The following is a 13,909-nucleotide window of genomic DNA, read 5'->3' as shown; positions in this document are numbered from 1 at the left end:
ACATCTCCAAATCTTTCCTTATTCCATTCCAGACCGGTGTATAATTATTCTGAAACAAATCAATATTTTTAGGAGTTAACCAAATTCCTAAATATTTTACCTTTTTCACCACCTCTATCTCTATTTGTTGCATTATTTCTATCATACTTTGATCCATATTTTTAGCAGTTATTTTAGTTTTCTTCTTGTTTAGTCTGAACCCTGCCACATTTCCAAATTTCTCAATCTCTTCCAATACTTCTTTTACACTTTCTAATAGTTCTTTAATCGTAATTACTAGATCATCTGCAAAGGCTTTCACTTTGTATTCATTCTGACCAACTGTTACCCCTTTTATTAATTCATTTTGTCTCATCGACCTCAAAAAAACCTCTAAGACCATTATAAATAGCAGTGGTGAGAGTGGACATCCCTGTCTAGTTCCTTTTGTTATTTTGATATCTTCTGTAATCACATTATTAACAATTAATTTTGCTTTCTGCTCTGTATAAATTGCCTTTATCCCATTAAAAAACTCTATCCCCACATCCATATATTCCAAGTTCTTCAACATAAAATCCCAAGCAATATTGTCAAAGGCCTTTTCCGCATCTACAAACATTAATATAGCTTGTTTCTCATTCCTGGCAGTCAGATACTCCAAAATATTAATTACATTTCTTATATTATTTTTCATCTGCCTGCCTGGAAGGAAACCCGCTTGATCTTTGTGAATAATTTCTTGCAATATCTTTTTCAATCTGTTCTCTAAAATCCATGCAAATATCTTATAGTCTGTATTAAGCAGTGAAATAGGCCTGTAATTTTTAACTTGTGTTAAATCTGAGTCCTGTTTAGGGATAAGTGTAATAAATGCTTCTTTCCACGTTTCAGGGATGTCTCTTTCTTTTAAAATAATGTTCATGACTTCTTTCAATGGTGTCATTAAAGCATCTCTCAGTTTTTTATAGTAGCCTGATGTAAATCCATCTGGTCCAGGGGCTTTCCCCCTTTTCAGTTCCTTTATGGCCTCTTTTATCTCCTCGTTTCCTATTGGGGCATTCAGTTGGTCTTTATTTTCTGCCGGGATCTTCTGCACCTTTTTTTCTTTCAAAAATCATTCTATTTTCCTCATATTATTTCTTTCTCTGTTTTTATATAGTTGTTTATAAAAGTCCAAAAATCCTTTTCTAAGTCCTTTCGGATTGTCAACCTCTTCTCCATTTACAATAATTTTATTAATTGTATTTTGCTCTTTTCTCTTTTTGGTTTGCCACGCAAGCCATTTACCAGATTTGTTCGCAAATTCAAAGTTTTTTTGTCTTAACCTTTTAATATTCAGTTCTATTTCTTTATTTATGATCATTGCAAATTGTGTTTGTAAAGTCTTAATCTCTTGTTTTATTTTTAAATTATTTGGTTTTTTAATTAATTTTTGTTCATTGTCCATAATCTGCTTTAGGATTTCTTTTTTCCCTTTTTCTCTATTCTTATTCTTCAAAGAATTCTGTTGGATAAAGAAACCTCTCATCACTGCCTTGCTTGCATCCCATACTACACTCATCGTCGTTCCTTTATTGCTGTTGTCCACAAAATACTCAGTTTCTTTTGTGCTTTTTCAATGATTTTTTGATCGTCGAAGAGGTAATCATAGATTCTCCATCTAAAGGTTCTTTCCTCGAATCCTTTCAATTCCATTTTTATTGAATTATGGTCTGAAATTATTCTTGGTTGGATCTCAATTTGAAGAATTCTTGGAGTCAAATCGTTCAACACCCATATTTGATCTATTCTTGACATTGACTGATTCGGTTCAGAGAAATAAGTGAATTGTTTTTCCAGTGGATATCTGAGTCTCCAAATATCGATCAAATTATAATTCTTTACCATTGCGAAAAAAGTCTTAGGCAATTTTCCTTCTTTGCTTGATCCATCTCTTAGTCTGTCCATTTCCAATGAGACCACTCCATTCATGTCTCCCATTACTATGATTTTCTGGTCCATATATTCAAATAGTTTTTCTTCTAAAGATTTATAAAAATCTGTCTTGTTTCCATTAGGTGCATAGATCCCGACAATTATCAAATTTTCGCCCTGCCATTTGATCCGTACTGCAATCATCCTTCCTTCTTCATCTTTGAAGATTTGTTGTGATTCATTTTTACTTTTGATATATAGAACTACCCCTCTTTTTTTCTCTTTATCTGAAGATACAAATTCGTTTCCTAATCTTTTGTTAATCAAAATTTTCCTATGTTTCCTTGCGACGTGTGTCTCTTGTAAACATATAATGTCCAGATTTTTCTTTTTAAAAAATTGTTCAATTTTATTCCGTTTTTTCCCCCTCATTCATCCCATTAATATTCCAATTCCATAATTTTAGTGCCATGGTGATTTCCAATTAAATAAATTTAGTTTGCTTTTTACGCTTTTATAATTTATCTGACTCTTCTTCTTCCTCTTCTTTTTCTTCTTCTACCTTTTCCCCATTCTCTTCTTCTTCTTCCCCCGATTCTAATTCATCCTTGGCACCTGCTCCTTTTTCTGCTCCTTTGACTTCTCCAATTTCTCCATCTTCTACTTTTAGTTCCTTATACCTTCTCAGAAACTTCCCTGTTTCTTCTGGACTCGTCAATCTGCGCTTTTTGGTTTTGTAGAAAAATGAAATTCCCTCCGGAAATTCCCACCTGAATTCAATGTTGTTTTTCTTAAGGACCTGCACCAGTGGTTTATATGGGTCTCTTCGTTTCAATAATCTTATTGGTATATCTTTAAAGATGATTATATAACTTCCATCTATACACAATCTTTTCTCTCTGTTCTTCTGTAATATCAAATTTCTCATTTCCCTGTCCTTAAAGGTGATTAGACAGTCTCCTGGGAATTTTCTTGTTTTTGATGTTCTTACTCTCATTCTAAATGCATTTTGTACTGTTTTAGCTACCTCTTCTATTGGTAATTCCATCCATTGGGCTAATTCCGATATCAGTCTCTCTTTAATATTTTCATTCTGTATTTCTGGAATAGCTCTCAACCTCAGATTAACTTCCCTCTGTCGCAATTCATTCATAGCAATTGAATCTTTAATTTCTTCTTGTGATTTATTTAATTCCAACATCTCCACTCTAATCCTCTCTTCCTCTCGCTTCACTTCCTTCATATCTTGTTTCATCCTCTTAAATCCTTCCTCCAGCGATTGAGTTCTCTTAGATACCTCTTTTAATTGTCCTTTAAGTTCATTAACTGTCTCATCAATTTTTTTATCCATTTTCCCAATCTTATAATCTACTGATTCTAGTTTTGATTCTAAATTCTTTTCACTTTGTTTTATTTCGGCAAACATTCTCAACATTTCTGCTTTAAACTCTGTTTCCTATTTGGACCCCTTCCTCTCTACTGGTGTCCCCCCATCTGCCCCTTTCTTTTGCTGGTGTGACATCTTTATTAATTATTCCTTATTATTCAAACAATCTTCAAATATTGATTGAACCAATTTTTACAATTTTACACTTTGTCAATTTTCCAATTTCTAATTATATCATATAGTTCAACCGTGGTTTGGGGATGATGAGGATGATGAAGAGTATAAGATCAGAGTAGAAACCGGAACAAAACAAACTAAATCTTCTTGCCACCAATTAGGCTATTCCTCAGAAAAAAATGCTTCCCAGATAAATCAAATACCTCGCCCAAAGGAAAAGGAATTTCCATAAATTTCCAAAAATCTTCCCACAAGGCTTGCCAGAAATCTTCCCATAAAAAACCCTTTCCAAGATTATATCCAATTAATCACGTTCCAAAAAATTTATATCCAAATGACAAAGGTCCAAAATTATATCCAAGTGACAAAATCTCAGAGGCAAAATTCCCAAAAAGATGGAGAAAAAACAATAAAAACAAACGCAGAACCCTTCACTGGACTAAAAAGGCACAAGTCACTTCTCAGTATTATATCCCTCAGTATTATATTCCTTCGCCAGGAAAAAAATCAGAGAAAAACAAATTGTAGTATCTCGTTCCTTCCACTAGGGTAACAGACAGTTCCTTTAATATACGCAGTTTTAGACTTAAAAGTTCCCAATTCATAAAAAAAAAGGCAAGAAAGAAAAGGGGTTTCCCAATTGTAATTAATATGCTTAAGTGACAGAGGCAGCTATAATCCTATTTAGCATTAAGGATTCCCATAATAAAGTCTAAAAAGACCTTTATCCGCTGTTTCCACCTAACCGTCGTTCCAATAGAGTTTTAATAATGGAGTCGGAAGCTCCTTTTCCGTTTCAGTGTTCTTTGTTCTTTTAAAAGTGAAAGTAACAAAGCACTTCAGCCTTCTATGTTTCCCTCTGTTGCATCAAAGACCACAAACTTCTTCAATCTTAACTTTCTGCTCTCCCTTTCTAACTTTAGCAGTCTTAAAACTTTGTAGCTTCTTAAAGAGTTACTTTTAAATAAAGTTCTAGGAGAGAAAGAAAACAGTAACCGCCAGTGGCAACTCACTTTCCCTTTCCAGCTCTGCGCGCCGCGTTGCATCTATCCTGATTCCATTTTTTTTTTATAATATATTTATTAAGGTTTAGGAATTTATATAAAACAGAAAAAACAGAACAATTCATTTCGAATCCGCCCTAAACTTTGTGTTGCGGCTCCCAGCCCTTCAAGCTCTTGCTGAAGATTGTACTAGGGTGTTGGAGCCCATGCCAGGAGCTCACATTACTGATAACTGTAAAGCCTGCATCGTAAATTAGCTTTAATGAGCAAATAACTGTATTCTCCGGCAGCCTTGGAAGCAGCCTTCGACTCACTGGCTTTGCGCCGGCCCACATCCGGTTGTATTTCTATTTTTACTACTTTTATTACCTTCTAAGCACTGCTATTTTAAAAGACTCACAACGATGGGCCAAGGCAAACGCCGAAGGGATTGTGACGAGGTTTCGCCCTCCCCAAGAACTAAACAATCAAAAACCGACCCCCCCCCGTGTCTGGCAAATGGAGTGTCCCCACTGATCACTGCTATAGGGTGAAAACTCAGAACCGTTTCTACCCTCTAACGTCTCCAGAAACAACGTCAACTCCAGAGGAATTATTTTTACCCCAGACTAAAACTGCGGACGGCAAGCTCGGAGGAAGAGGGAGCTCCCCACTGGGGGTGGTGCAGGACGCCGGAGCCGAGGACTGCGCTAGACAAGAACAACAGGAACATCTCCATCTTGTGGTCAGAACCCTTAATTGCATATTCAAGAAGATTGATGTGCTATCCTCCCAGCTATGTAGCCTTGAACAGAAAATTGATAACCTCTGGTCAAAGTCTAAACCAACTGTAGATACGGGGGAAATGAAGTGCCAGAGGACCTTACCCTCAACCAAAAAAGGAAGTGAGATCCCTAAATATAAACCAAATACTGCACTGAAACATCAAGCATTGTCCCTGCAAGCTAAGAAAATCTGCCTAAATATCGGGGTAGGGTCAGCAAGGTGGCTCACCTTGGGTGGGGTTAAAAAGCAACTAAGCAACCTCCTAAACATAGAAATCACACAATGCGATCTCATTGCAGTATTACCTTTGAACCAGCACCTCAGGCAACAGAGAGTGATGCTTGCGTTTTACTCTCCAAGGATCCCTTCAGCTATCATCAGGCAGAAATCACTCTTGGCTAGGTATGATATCATCCCAACAAGAGTTTTTATGGATAGCATGATCCATCCCCTTCTACTTGCCGACTACGGCACGGAGCGGACCCTGTCGGAGAGGTCGGGAGCACCTTGGGATATTGAGCCTCCTTTTCCGGAGGATATCCATCCGTACCGAAACTGGACTTACTCTACGTCCCCACGAGCTCTAAAGGAATCCACTGGCGCAAGTAATTCTCTGACCCCGCAGGAGGAAAGAGAGCTTTTAGCCACCTTTGGCAACCTTCCACCGAGGGAACAACAAGAAATAATTGATAGATTAGAAGTACTTAATCATCAGCTCATATATGTTCAGAAGAACGGAAAAGTCCTGCCCACTTTTCAGGATAACCATGCCAGCTTTTCGGAGTTGTGTTTTAAGGAAGCAGGAAGTCTTCCACACCTCAGTCCAGCTCCTAAACCCATGCCTCCCCCACTTGTGGGCAAAGCCCATCGACGCTTGGCAGACCCAGGTTTTGCCTCACAAGTTGGCCTTTCATCCCAACTCTTGATAAATTTTGACTCGCCCTCCAAGAGTCCCCCGCTGAAGAGTGTAATTCAGAGTCCCTTCCACCAAAACAATTCCTTACCATCTAATCCATCAATGCCGGAATTGGAGTCCTCATATTCCCCTGAGCGGCACAGACCCGACATACAAACGGTATCTGTACGTCGAGCATCCCCAGTACCTTTGCTAGCATCAGGTCAGGGGAGTGTTCCACCTACATCAAAAAATGATCCAGATTTGACTGAAGACCCGGCTGGACATATAAATCAAATGGTTTCATTGGCGACCTTCAGACCTCGCGGTGGGGCAGTCTCAGCAAATCGTGTGGAGTCTCCTACTGAAGTGGCCACCCTTGGGATAGCCAGCGGGAGACCCGCTCTGTTGTCCCAGTCTGAACACCCCACTACCAACTCCAAGATTAGGTACCTCCAGCAGGTGCCTGCCATGCAAAGTAAAATAACTGACTTTTTTGTGGGGTCTGCCTTGCCTCCAAAGGACCCACTTCTCTCCCTGAAATGACAGCGAATTGAACACAACAGGAACTCCCCCCTATCAGTCCTCAGCTGGAACATTGCGGGCTGGAGGGAAAAAAAACATGAGCCAGAATTCTTGGAGTATATCAATCGGTTTCATATCATCTTGTTCCAAGAATCGTGGGAAGTAGAGAAAATTGTTCTAAATGGCTTTGAGCTTCTAGAACTCCCTGCCTGCCCCTCCCTGAAAGGAGGCCGCCCTAAAGGGGGCCTAATAATAGGCATCTCCCTCAACCTACATTCTAAATTTACTCTAGTACAGGCCTTGCCTCCCTACGCCCTTACCGGGCTGATTGCGGGGGAAAAGATCTCGCTCCTAGTTACAAATGTTTACTTGCCACCTGGGGGTTCTTCCCTCGAACTGGGCTCTAAATGGGGCTCGCTAGAAGAGCATTTGCTCTCATGCTATGTTAAGTTTCCTAACACCCCGGCCATAATAGGTGGCGATTTTAATGCCCATACGGCAGCAAATTGGGACTCGTTGACTAAAGCCAAATGGTGGGTTACCCCAAACCTTGATAATTATGACCTGGAACATATCATGAAGAGAACTTCTAAGGACCACAGAGCAAATGAGGCTGGAGTACTCCTCTATCAAATGGCCATCCGTTTGAATTTGGTCCCCTTGAATGGCACATGCCTCCCCGATATTCCAGGGGATTTCATTACAGGCTTTGATTACTGCTTCAAAACCACACAGATCCAGGGAATTCTGGTCTTTGATTAACAGAAGGGGGAGGAATTCCCCAAGGGCAGTCATCTCTGGGAACTGTTCCTGAAGAAATGCTTCTCACAGGCAGATGCTCCCTCTGACCATCTGATGCACCTGTTTATCCACCTACCTATTTGGCCTCCCACCGATCCTGACGAAATAGCCAAGTTAATAGCTCAGCTGAAACAGGGCAAAGCCCCTGGGCCCGACCTGATCCCTGCTGAAGCCATCAAACTACACCCAAAATGGTGGGCCGGCATCTTGGCCAAAACCTTCGATGCTATCAACGCTTCCGGTCTCATCCCCAAAATATGGAAGGAGGCCATTATAGTACCAATTCATAAAAAAGGTTCTCCAACGGAGCCGGAAAACTACCGTAACATCAGCCTCCTTTCGATCATAGGGAAAATTTATGCCAGCTTTTTGATGACTAAATTATTGCGATGGGTAGATGAGACTAACCAGATTGGCCACGAACAAGCAGGGTTCAGAACTAAACGCTCTACAACCGATCATGCGATAGTTCTTTATCATCTGGCACGGAAGTACTCCTCCCCTCCCCGGGGCTACCTCTGTGCTGCCTTCTTAGATCTAAAGGCAGCCTTTGACAGCGTTCCTAGAAATATTCTTTGGGAGAAACTTGCGAAACAGGGCATTGATAGAAGACTCTTATGGCTCATAAGCCAGCTCCACGAAGGTACCCTTGCCAAAGTGAGATTCACTCCAGCGGGCGACCTTACAAATTCGATACCAATAAACAAGGGAGTGCGCCAAGGATGTATATTGGCTCCCTGCCTATTCAACCTATTCATCAGCGACATGCGAGCACCCCTAGTTAACTCATCTCCAAGTACACACACGCCTAGACTAGCGGATTACCGCTGCCCACTCCTTTTATATGCGGACGACGCGGTAATTCTATCTTATACACGTGTTGGACTAACCAGAGCTCTGAAGATCTTTGCCACGTATTGTCAACTCAATCAATTAACCATCAACCATGCTAAGTCCAAGATTCTGATTTTCTCCAGAAGCCGGAGATTATACAAATGGAAGCTTGGTGGAGCAAAAATAGAGCAAGTCCTAAAATTTCAATACCTACGAGTTATTTTTCAATACAATTTGGGGTGGAAAGCTCAAATTCAACACCTACTTAACAAGGCCAAAACCTTGTCATATGCGCTCCTCCGATTCTTCTTTTCGGACGGAGCTTTGCATGTTCCCTCGGCCCTAAAGGTGTTCAAGGCAAAAGTGGTTGCCGTGCTTGCTTATGCTGCCCCGCTCTGGGCCGTGATGACAGATCTTGCTCCCCTTGAGACTCTGCAAAGCCAATTCCTACGTCGGCTCCTAATGCTCCCCCTGTGCGTAAGCAACACAGCCATGCGACTAGAATTGAAGGTCGCATCCTTAGAAACTTGCCTGTGGAAGCAAGTCTTCAATTACTGGTTATCATTGTGGCATAGATTACCAAACCATTACCTTGTCCAATGCTTATGGCGAGATGAATTATCTAGCCTTTGGACTAGTAGAATTCATGCCAAACTCCTGAGTTATGGAATCTCTCCCTCAGATTCCCTAAAACTAGACCAAATCACTGCTCAAAGACTGATCCGCCAAAGACTGGATGACATCGATTTACAGCGAAATTATACGCTGGGGGGAGGTGTTTGTTCGCCCCAGAACATTGGTATCACTTTAACTTACTGCGTTCCATCATACCTCTCCTCCCTTTCGACTGTTGCACATAGACTGGCCTTCACCAAAGCGAGGTTTAACGTTTTCCCCTCCAATGTCCTGAGACATAGGTTCTCAAAGGGCCAAGCCCCCGCCGTGTGCAAATGTGATAAGGTGACGCCGGAGTCGCTCCAGCACATTATGTTCACTTGCCCCTTGTTCAATGTGCCACGGGCAAATTTGTTGGGATCAATCATACAGAAACTAGAGGGTACCCCACCAAAATTCCACCTTGCCCAAATCTTGCAGGACAAGGATACCCACACGACCCTGAAGGTGGCTAGGTTCCTGGTTGCTGTCCTTTCCCAAAAGCGACGCCAAGGAGCACTACAAGCTAATTAAGGCGTAGTATGCCTTTCCATTTTATAGTATTTTATTGTTATAGTGGTGTTTTAGCGACTGCTTTTTTTTCTTTCTTTTTTTCTTCCCTACGGCACAAGCTGTTATTTATGTGTTGTTTTTACCTGTATGGGCCTATGGCCGTAATAAATGAAATTTCAGACAGTTCCTTTAATATACGCAGTTTTAGACTTAAAAGTTCCCAATTCATAAAAAAAGGCAAGAAAAAAGGGGGTTTCCCAATTGTAATTAATATGCTTAAGTGACAGAGGCAGCTATAATCCTATTTAGCATTAAGGATTCCCTTAATAAAGTCTAAAAAGACCTTTATCCGCTGTTTCCACCTAACCGTCGTTCCAATAGAGTTTTAATAATGGAGTCGGAAGCTCCTTTTCCGTTTCAGTGTTCTTTGTTCTTTTAAAAGTGAAAGTAACAAAGCACTTCAGCCTTCTATGTTTCCCTCTGTTGCATCAAAGACCACAAACTTCTTCAATCTTAACTTTCTGCTCTCCCTTTCTAACTTTAGCAGTCTTAAAACTTTGTAGCTTCTTAAAGAGTTACTTTTAAATAAAGTTCTAGGAGAGAAAGAAAACAGTAACCGCCAGTGGCAACTCACTTTCCCTTTCCAGCTCTGCGCGCCGCGTTGCATCTATCCTGATTCCATTTTTTTTTTATAATATATTTATTAAGGTTTAGGAATTTATATAAAACAGAAAAAACAGAACAATAAAAAACAAAAACAATAAAAATACATACAATCCAAAAAAAAAAAACCAACACATACAAAACAAGTATAGTTTCCATCCCTTATATTCATAAAACTTACTTTCCCGACCTCCTCATACCTCCCCTTTCTGTATTCCATTCTCTAATTAAGTCAATTCAGCAAATCCTTTCCCTAATTTCTATATAATTTTTAACCTTTCTTTTCTTAATCACATAATCATTACAGCTTTTAACCCCTTAATTTCTGAATCAACATCGTTCTAGCCTTCAATAATTTTACAATGTTTCTTAAGATAGTCCTTAAATTTCTTCCAATCTTCTTCCGCCGTCTCTTTTCCCTGGTCTCGGATTCTGCCGGTCATTTCTGCCAGTCCCATATAGTCTATCATCTGCCATTCTTCCACGGTGGGTAGATCTTGTGTCTTCCAATACTTTGCGATGAGTATTCTTGCTGCTGTTGTAGCATACATAAAAAATGTTCTGTCCTTCTTTGGCACCAATTGGCCGACCATACCCAGGAGAAAGGCCTCTGGTTTCTTCAGAAAGGTATATTTAAATACCTTTTTCATTTCATTATAAATCATTTCCCAGAAAGCCTTAATCCTTGGGCAAGTCCACCAAAGGTGAAAAAATGTACCTTCAGTCTCTTTACATTTCCAACACTTATTATCAGACAAGTGGTAAATTTTTGCAAGCTTGACTGGAGTCATGTACCACCTATAAATCATTTTCATAATATTTTCTTTTAAGGCATTACATGCCGTAAATTTTATACCGGTGGTCCACAACCGTTCCCAGTCCTCAAACATAATGTTATGACCAATATCTTGTGCCCACTTGATCATAGCTGATTTAACTGTTTCATCCTGTGTATTCCATTCCAACAGCAAGTTATACATTTTTGACAAGTTCTTAGTTTTGGATTCTAATAGTTCTGTCTCCAGTTTTGATTTTTCCACCTGGAAGCCAATTTTCCTGTCTGACTTAAAAACCTCCATTATTTGGTAGTAATGGAGCCAATCTCTCACTTTATCTTTCAATTTCTCATAACTCTGCAATTTCATTACATCCCCTTCTTGTTCCAAAATTTCCCAATATTTCGGCCATTTAGACTCCATATTAAGTTTTTTCACGGCCTTTGCCTCCATTGGGGACAACCACCTGGGAGTTTTATTCTCCAGCAGGTCTTTATACCTAATCCAGACATTATACAGTGCTTTCCTGACAATATGGTTTTTAAAAGCTTTATGAGCTTTGACCTTGTCGTACCACAAATATGCATGCCACCCAAAAGTATTATTGAACCCTTCTAAATCCAAGATATCTGTGTTGTCAAGAAGTAGCCAGTCTTTCAACCAGCAAAAAGCCGCTGATTCATAATAAAGTTTAAAATCTGGCAGGGCAAATCCCCCCCTTTCTTTTGCATCAGTTAATATCTTAAATTTTATCCTGGGCTTCTTGCCCTGCCAGACAAATTTTGAAATATCTTTCTGCCACTTCTTGAAACAGTCCATCTTGTCAATAATTTGCAATGTTTGAAACAAAAATAACATTCTAGGCAATACATTCATCTTTATAGCTGCAATTCGACCCAACAAGGAAAGCTTCAATTTTGACCAAATTTCTAAATCTTTTTTTACCTCTGTCCAGCATTTTTCATAATTATCTTTAAACAAATTCACATTTTTAGTTGTCATATTGATCCCCAAATATTTCACTTTCTTAACCACAGTTAAACCTGTCTCATTCTGAAACCTCTCCCTTTCCATAGGTGTTAAATTTTTCTCCAATACCTTAGTTTTGGATTTATTCAATTTAAATCCTGCAACCTGGCCAAAATCTTGAATTAGTTCTAAAACCCTTTTAGTACTAGATTCTGGCTCTTGTAACGTAAGTACCAAGTCACCTGCAAATGCTCTCAATTTGTATTGTTTAGCTCCGACCTGTACCCCTTTAACCAGCTGGTCCTTTCTGATCATATTCAGCAAGACTTCCAGGACTGATATAAAAAGTAATGGCGAAATTGGGCACCCCTGACGTGTCCCTTTTTCTATCTGCATCTATCCTGATTCCAGATGACAGCTGAACTCCAATTTTTTCTCTTTATATTTCGAATCTTTCCTTGATTTGTTACCATGAAATTATAATCCAATTAGGTCCGAATTTCTTTTATTTGAGAATGGAGCGCTTCTCTTGCAAGCTCGGGCTTCGCTATTCGGGTGTAGAAAATGGCTTCCCGTAGCCCGCAGCCCCGCTCCGCCGTTCTCTTCGCTCCTTTTGGAGTTACCTGACGGCCGGGCTGCTCCTGGCTTCGCTGGGAACCTGTCACTCCGGGTGACCCCCCAGAGATTAAATTTGGGGGCTACTGCGCCCTGTAGCACCCCTTTTCGCCCGAAATAGCACAGGATTCTCCTCACGGAAAAATCCTCGCGGCAGGATCGCGCTCCACCGGAAGTCCCTTCAGGCCTCTCTGACTGGCACTTGCAAGTCTGCCTAGGCCACACACACTGTCCCCAGTGTGTGTACATTCCTCTGTACGCAGGAGAACTGTGACATACATCCAGTGGAGCTGTATGCATGCTTAGCAGAGTTCTGCAAGAAGCGAGGCTGTGTAGGCGTGTGGCATCACGAAATTTATTAATTTACAGCAAATCAAAACAACAAAACATGACTGGTGTGAGCAGTGTCTCTCACACACGTCTTCTCTGTCTGAAAGCAGAGAACAAAGAGCAGAAAAATAAGAACACACAGAACGGAAGTTCTCTTGTCTGAGTTTCTGTTCCCACACTTCCAGCAGTGTGGAATGTAAATAAGGATCACATGATCCAGCAATGCGAGAATGAATTAGAGACACCCAGGCCTTGCCCTTCACTGGCCTTGCTTTGCACCCTCCTTGAGTGGTGGTGGTGTTATCTGCCTGGTTGGGATGTGTCCTTGAGCTCTGATCAAGCCTCTTGCTTGCCTGAATTTGGGAGGAGAGTGGTGTCTTGAATGTGAAGAAAGGTAAAACCCACCATGTTTGCGTTGCTCACTTTTGTCCCTGCCATGTGGCCCTCAGAATGTTGTTCTGGAAGGAATGTGGCCCTTGGACTGAAACGGTCCCCCTGCCACTACCCAGTGCATAATTCCATCTACACCTTTTTTGTCTCCTGTTTGGCTGTATCTCACATGGATGTGAAATTTAGCTGCTTGGGAAATTCACTGAGTCCCACCTGTCTTTCCATAGCCAAAATTAAGCTTGAGCGCACATTACCTGTCTTAAGCCAACCTTCCCCCAGCCTGACACTCCCCAGGTGTTTGGGGCTACAACTCCCATCACCTCCAACCATTGGCCATGCTGGCCAGGGCTGATGGGACTGGTAGTCCAAAACATCTGGTTGGCACAAAGCTGATGAACATCAGCAGCAGTCTTCCACAGTCTCCTCCTTCCTCTTCATTTATTTATTCAATTTATATCCCACTCTTCCTCCTGAAAGTTGAACTTGGGCCTTAGGAGAGAATGACATTGTGATAACATTCCTGTGGCAATTTTCTGCAAAATGAGAGGTCCATTGAAGAGAGACTTCCAAATCCTTGGGGCTTTTGTACCTCTGAAGTGAGGACAGATAACGCAGGGTCAGTTTGCAGAAAATGCTAAACCAAACCATATCTTAGTGCAAACTTGCAGGTGCTCAAAGAGGAGATGGTGGCTAGTTTGATTCGCCTTGAGGTCCT

At 40.7% G+C, this 13,909-nt stretch overlaps 1 protein-coding gene across 1 annotated transcript in view; it reads left to right on the top strand.

The window, feature by feature from the left end:
• LOC310753752 (putative helicase senataxin) overlaps positions 1-13,909 on the top strand; it is a gene marked incomplete at its 3' end in the record, with an annotated part of 215,300 nt that overhangs the window by 144,146 nt on the left and 57,245 nt on the right. The window lies entirely within an intron of this gene.

Source organism: Podarcis filfolensis (assembly GCF_964270895.1).
Source record: "Podarcis filfolensis genome assembly, chromosome: W".
Classification (NCBI taxonomy): domain Eukaryota; kingdom Metazoa; phylum Chordata; class Lepidosauria; order Squamata; family Lacertidae; genus Podarcis; species Podarcis filfolensis.
The sequence above is the reverse complement of the archived record's forward strand: the minus strand, read 5'-3'. Positions and strand labels throughout refer to the sequence as shown.